Consider the following 7,659-nt stretch of genomic DNA (forward strand, 5'->3'; position numbering starts at 1 on the left):
TTATTCTTAGCAGTTTTTACAGAAGTTATATTTAAGATTTTGATAGTTACATTATAAATAATTAGGGATTAAAGAACCAAAAACCCCAAAAACAACATAAAACAAAAAAACAACGAAGTAAGAAGGGTCATCTAGCACAAACAGTGCACTCCACTTCATCAGTTTACGATCCCCGGATTGATAATTTATGTAAAGCAATTTAGGACACTAAATTGACTAAATAAGGGTTTATGACCAGACTTAGAAAAAAGGTAAAATTAGGGCCTTACTTTCATCATCCCATACTAGAGATTAAAATATATGCAAATCAATCTAAGTGGTTGGAAAACACTCTTGTAGACATTGATAGCACAAAGGTAGATGTTGAGAATGCCTTGATTGATTTAGAAAGACATCTTGATGAAAGCGCATTTCTATAGGTACATCAGATGAAGTAGAAAATTGGCTAGAGCTATGGAGGAGATGTTCATACAGGCTACAGAAATGAATAAGTTGAAAGAAAAGGTGACGAGCTTGGAAACTGATTGCAAGCTTTCCAAAATCATGCACAAGAGAGAATTGCAAAAGGCTGCCAGAATGAGTGAACGATTGAAGGCCATGGAAAAGGACCTCACACTGAAAGAACCTCTTGGAAAAGCTAAGGAACTGCTATGGGCCAATATCATTGACTCTATCAATGATATTTGGCCATCTATTCACATAATTTTTGAGCAGATATATCTAATAAATATTGTTACATAAGCCATCCAAAAGGTAAAAGCGGAATTGGGAGAGATGCTCGAAGATGCCACCAAAATCATCCAATTCCTTAACAGTAAAAACAAGTATGAGCTTCAGTAATTCGAAATTGAGGACAAAACTGAGACAATTTTGGAAGTAAGGAAGGTCCTCTCCAAGAGAAACTTGATGTTAAACTTCGAGGACAAGTGCCAAAATATCCAGGTAGCCATTGATAGATTTATGGCTAAGTTTCAGATTTTGAGAGAGAAAGGGTTACCCAGTCCCTTAGTCATAAATGAAAAGCTCATGACACAGCAGGATTACAATAGAAAACTCAGGGAGCTAGCAAAAGAACTGGCTAGTACATCTTCAATGAAGACATTGCCAATAGGCAAAGGACACTAAGGCAGATGAAACATAGAGAAGGATACTGAAGATCCAATTACCTGATGCTGAAATGTGGGAAAATTTGACTGATTTACTGTAAGAAAAATGCAGTAAAAAGGTAAAATCAAAACAACCAGGTCAAAAGATGAAGACAGGTCAGTAGAGTTAAAGAGTATCGTTGTCAAAGAGTATCAAATGAAAGCCAAAAGTAAATGAATATTCCAACATGAAAGATCAAACAACAAAGCAACACAAAGGGCTAAAACTAAACCATAAAAGCCAGTAGTACCAAAATAAAAGGGACAACATGAAGCAGTTCCATAGCTATCTCTATCTTCTTGCAAGAAGATATTTTTATTTCCTAGATTAAATATCAAGGTAGTTTGAGATATTTTGTAATAACGTTTGTATAAATATTTCACGATTTGAAGTATGTATGGTGGATTCTTAGATATTTCTATAGAATTTTGATCAAAAGGATTGTAAATATATTGTATCATTGATTGAGCCAGCAAGCTAGATTGATGAATAAAGACAAAATATTTCACAGGATTCATGTGTTGAGCGAAGTGCAGGCAAGTATTTTCTTATGTCATCATTATCTTTCTTAAATTTTTTCCACAATATTTAATGTATTTCTGAATTTGAATGCTATAACTGGAACAATATCTTAGAATTTCTTTAATTACACTCTGTTTTAACAATTATGCATAGAAATGTTTTCTATTGATATCTAAGTTAAGGAATTCTTAATTTCTCCTTAGTTTAGGTTGTTTCTTGCTAATCCATATCAAAGGATTCTTAATTTTCCTTTACTTTTGATTACCTTATATTCCTCATTTATATTTTGGTCTGAGAACCCTTAATTTCTCTCTCACCATGATTAAAACCATTTCACCCCCCTGTTCCAAAGACTTGCACTTTACTCTATTAACTTGCCCTTTGAACATTCCCTTTAGTGAGTTGATCCAGTTTTGCTGCCCTTCTATTGACTCCATAGCCCAATGGTCTAAAGACATCATTTTATCCATCTGTTTCAAGGATCCTACCACCCAATATTGAATACAAATAAAAAACCCCCAGAACATTCATAACTAGCCTGAAATCCAAGAAAACAAAGATAAATTATATAGAGAGAGCCTTCTCTAAGCCTAGGTTGGCTAGAGCCTATGCTCCAAAGTTGGTTTGTGGTTACCTCGATCATTTTCTTTCTTCCAATAACTTCTAGAGAAATCTTTGATGGAGGATGAGTTTTTTCCATAGGCTTTCCTAACCATTCTAGAATTTCCTCCATTAGGGAAAGAGACAGCTGAGCATATGGATTAGGAACACGCTGCATAGATCTCTCAACTTTACAACCGCTGTGAGGGGTCACCCTCTTTGAGACATAAGGTTTCTTGTGATCTGCAAGAGTTGAGGAAGAAGGGAAATCAGGAAGCTCACCATTTCAGGAGACATGAACCAAGCGTTTCAGCTCTTGGCTCATGAATTCAAGGTCCACAAACTGCTTAGGAATTTCATGACATAGGTGAAGGAAGCCCATAGTAAATTCCTTAACTGATTCTCCAAGCTTCATTCTTAAACGAGAGATTATTTCATAGACATCTTGGTGCTCACACTCATCGAAGGGTTGATGGAGCTCCATGGTGAAAGTGAGAAGGAAATGGATGGAAGAAGGTGGCAAGGTCTGACACCACCGATTAGCACAATCTTCAAGGGTGAGGAAGAAGAGTACACAAGCAAGCTCATCACTATGGATTTCATGAGATTCACAGAAATAAAGAAAATCATAAATGTGCTTGGTTACTAAATTTTTTTCCTCACCATAAAACTTTAACAAGGACAAGTGATCGAGAAGCTCATGAGGGATTGATAACTGATTAAGGGAGAAATGAGGGAAACACCCCGGGAGCACAAATTGTGTATTATTCATTAGATAAGAGATTCAATCTAGATTTATGGGCTCATCTTGTCATCTAGCTCTCCTTCTAGTGCCAAAATGTTGACGGTGCTGGACCCACCAACGTCAACGGATCTCCCCGGTATGGATTCCCAACTAGACCTCACATCGTTTTGTGTAGGAGTCCCATCTGATATGATGGCCCTGTTGTCATTATCTTAAGGATTTTCCTCAACTATTGCTTGCCAACATAGGAGAGTGGTATGCCTTCTCTTTGGGAAGTGAGGTTCACATTCCTGGTGAGTGTAAGTGTAATTCTACCAATGGTTCTTTCACTTTGAGGGGAAGAGAGTGAAGGTGACTTCTAGGTTGAAAGAAATCAGTCCCAACTCAGCAAGGAAAACACAACACAAAAGGACATACACAACTTCCAGCGGAGAAGTCCACTAGGATGTGATAGTCACAACATACAAGGTAAGATAACACGTACAACACTCATGGATCAGTCCAAATGAGTGCAACGATTATTATAGCAAGGTTCCTGTGAAAGGTTTGTTTGATGTCCAACAGAGAAGTCGACATGGACGAGACAACATTACCATCATATACAACACATTTTCATTAATAGATTATGCATTACAACAAATGAATTAGTTCAAATGTAGAACATAGGTTAAAGCAACATGCATTATAAGCGTTAAAGATCAGTATTACAACAAATAAAATACATGTGTGAAAATGTGTTGGCTTGTTAACGAGCTTCTGAATTAAGTGAAAGTTCCAAGACACACTATCACACCATACATCACTAACCCTATCAGTGGGACATTGGAGCCACTACTTACTTCCATGACTTTCCGACTTACATGACTCTATGTTAAACAAGTGGGCCTCTTGGACTTCCACGTTACATTGCATTGATTGACAACAAGCCCATAGCGGAGATTTGGGTAGCATGACTCATGACTTGACTCGACATGACTTGACATGGCAATGTTGGTACATTTGTGATGCTGCTGGAGTGCATATCGAGCTATAATGTTGTTGAGTGATGGATGTCTTCATGGTGTATCATAGCTTCACCTCTTCTTGGTGAAGTGCACAAAGTCTTCGATGGTCCTTGGTTCACTTGATGAAGCTTTAGCATGTTGTTCCTTTCTTTGATGCTAGAAGGCTTGATAGGCTCACTTGTTCATGAAGGTGCATGTTCGTCGCGTTCGTCTATTTTGAATGCTTCATTTGTTCATCTATGGGTGAACCTATCCATTTGCATTTGCTCCCTTCATTCATCCCATTCATCATCTTGACATGTTTTTTGGTGTACATGTACCTGCAGTCTCTCATGAAGAGATGACGTCAAATCCAAAACCTCCTAGTCTACCATGACACATGATCATTTGGATGTAGGTGACCAAGAGAGGCAGCAGGGCTATGATGCGAGATGATGGCTCTGATAAACTATTGAGGAAAACTGCACAAGATTCACTAAGAGATGGAGATAGGCAATCTGAGTCAACAATGACTGTCTGCAAGGTCTGGCTCCGTTGGAAGGAAAAATTGTGCAAATTTTGGGAGGGACAGTCTGGGCTGCAGGCGAGCTGGATAGCCAGATTTGCACAATTTTCTGGAGGAATGGGTTGGACTGCATGATGGGTCCGCAGGCAAGGATTGCAAAGTTTCCTAGGGGAACTGCCTAGGAGACTGTGAGCCAGATCTACACAATTACCAGAGGTAACTGCCAGTTGGCTGCTAGGTCACTCGCAGCCAAAACTACGCAATTTGTAAAGGGAACTGTTAGTTGGGTGCTGGGGTCACTGGCAGCAAAAATTGTGCAATTCGTAGAGGGAACTGACAGTTGGCTGCTCAGTCACTTGCAGCAGAAACTACACAATTCCTGGAGGGAACAAACAGTCTGCTGTTATGAGCTGCTGGCTGGGAAAACTGCACTTAGGCCGGGAGACTAGCCTATTGATCATCTCTATGTAATTTATGAGCTGAGCTGATTGATGGGTAGTGGAATTATTTCTCATGAGCACTACGTAATTTCTTGGATGAGCAACTGGTTAACCGTTTGGATGACTAACTGGGAAAACTGCGCAATTTTCTGAAGGAGACAGGGATGGGCACTTGGCATCTGTTCGGCCTGTCTGCACAATTTCCTTAGTCAGTTGAGTGGATAAGTTCAATGGCCTTTGCGCAAATTTTGAGTGGAGTCAGTCCCAGGGTGATTTTTGAGTTCAACTCTCCATATGGCCAGTGTGAGAGTTGATTGAAATTCTTGCAGGCAGCGGAGCTTGAAAAGAATAGCTTGGTGCTTCTACACTGTTCTGGTTGACAGTCGATCAAGTCGAAGGTAGGGTGATGGTCTGGCTATCAGTGAGGAGTTTTGTCATCATAACTTCAGAAAAAATGACTAAGTGTGTGAATAGTTGAAAGATGCATAGGTGATCATACGAACACAAACTCGCATGACTTGACGATAAAATAACCAAACCATCTAGACACACATGTTCAGTATGGCTGACCAATGGTGCAAGTGACAAGCGTGACACTCATGATTGATCATTCATTGATTGAGATGATGCTTGCGTGATAGTGAATGTGACTCTGTGCGTGAGTGAGGCATGTGCTTTCATGGCGAACACAATAAACACATACGAAGTGAAGACTTTGAGCATAACCAAAACACGGTCTCAAGCATGACTTAGACATCAACATGCAGAGACTTGAATGCAGTGACCAAGCAAGGTGAATGTAAAGACTCACGTGAGCTCATAGAGTGAACCTGAGTGTGTGTAGTCATCAAGTGAAACTCTTCAAGGAAGGCTCTGAAATTGGTGCAGGCCAAAATTTTGGAGGGTGATTATAGCTGCTACAACACCATTTAAAAAAATTTGATTAGCAACTTCTCTCATAGCAAGACTTTTCGAGATGTATCAGGGGAGAATGTGGGGACCAACCTAAATTCCAAAAACTTTGACATAAGAAAATAACTCCTCAACAAACCAATGACCAATTGACTCTAGGCCTTCTCTCAAAGTCTGACTAATTCTAGGAGGTATTTTTCCATATAATATTTCAGGGACATGAATAGAAACTTAATGGATAATATCATAAAAATGATATTTAAAATTAGACTCCCATAGGATGGGAGCATAATGTTGGATGAGTAGTTGTTGATCAGATAGGTAGTTCCATTTCATTAGTGGGAATGGGACTGAGGAAATGACAATATCTATAAAATAGGAATACATGTAGAAAATATGTTTGTAGCCAGGGGGAGATGATAATGACAACTTTAAACAATATTTGATATTTTTTGACAAGATATTAGCCCAGTTTATACATTTCACCTTATTTAAAATGCTATGGATAATAGGAATCCATTTGATTTTACAAATGATTAGGATATTGTTCCCCATATAATTAGGTTAGCATTTTTATATGAAATCTTATGGGTTTCTTAAAAATGGCTATGGGATATTCCTTATTTGCTTTGAACCTGAAAACCTGAATTTCTTCCCTTAATCGATCTTCAATCACTATGTCATAACCCTCTCCACATTTCTTGAAGACATTTCTTAGAAATTTCTTAAAGAAATCAACGTTAAACTAGATTTATGGGGGACTGAGTTTATAGATAGTTGATAGGACTTCCATTTTCCGTGAGGCTATGAAAATTTGGTGGTGGTCATATATTGTTTGGTTTTTAATATCATCTTGAGATTAAATCCATGAAACCATGTCATAATAAGGAAAAAAAATTCCCTAGCTACCACTTTGTGTAACTATGTTGCTTTAATTTCTTCGAACTGATTGTTCTTTCTTTGAGAAGATATTGTGTTGTTTAATCATTCTCTTTCCTCAAAGAAATCATATATCTCCTCCCATCTCATCGTAGCTAGCTTTTGTGTCTTTTAAGTTTAGTCTGAGATGAGGAACATGTTGAAGTTGACTTCCTCTGGTAGTGGATTCTCCATTTCTCTAAGTTTCTTCCTTATTTTCTCCATTTATTTATTTCTTGTTGGAGATTTTCCCTTTTTCCACATTTTATGACATGTGAACAAAAACAAAGCATATATAATATTTCCTTATTAAAATTTGAAATTGACTTTAGGAATTTGTATAATAACATCTTGCTTACACAAAATTTCTGAAATTGGTATCATCTTTCTCTAATTCAAACTTTCTCTAAACCAGGCGAAATACTCTAAGTAATTATGAACTTTGATTTGGATTGTGAGAAAGGTATGAATGAATGTGCTCATTAATTTCCCATAGATCAAGCCAATTATTTTCATTTCGTGAATCAAGAAAGGATCGAAGAATTTATTATTGATTTAACAAATAATCAATTAAACGTGAGATGAAAGAATTTAAAAATGGATTTCAAAAAGCAGAGTGGACACAAATCAAGAAAATAATATTTTATTTGGATGGTCATATAGTTAGAGGTCATACAATTGGATGGTTTTTATTATTATTGGTTTATTACAACCCACCCTTGATTGTACAATAGTCAAGTTTTGTCTTCAAGATGGATAGTCAGATGGTCGGGTAGTCGGGGAGTCCAACGTAATATTCACAAAGAAATTTCATAGTCGGAACGACTTGTTAGTCGGGTGGTCATGTAGTCAGATGGTCGGAAGGTC

This window comes from Pinus tabuliformis, chromosome 1_1 (genome assembly GCF_031772625.1).
Source record: "Pinus tabuliformis cultivar Carrire ecotype Pingquan chromosome 1_1, CPIR1, whole genome shotgun sequence".
Classification (NCBI taxonomy): Eukaryota; Viridiplantae; Streptophyta; class Pinopsida; order Pinales; family Pinaceae; genus Pinus; species Pinus tabuliformis.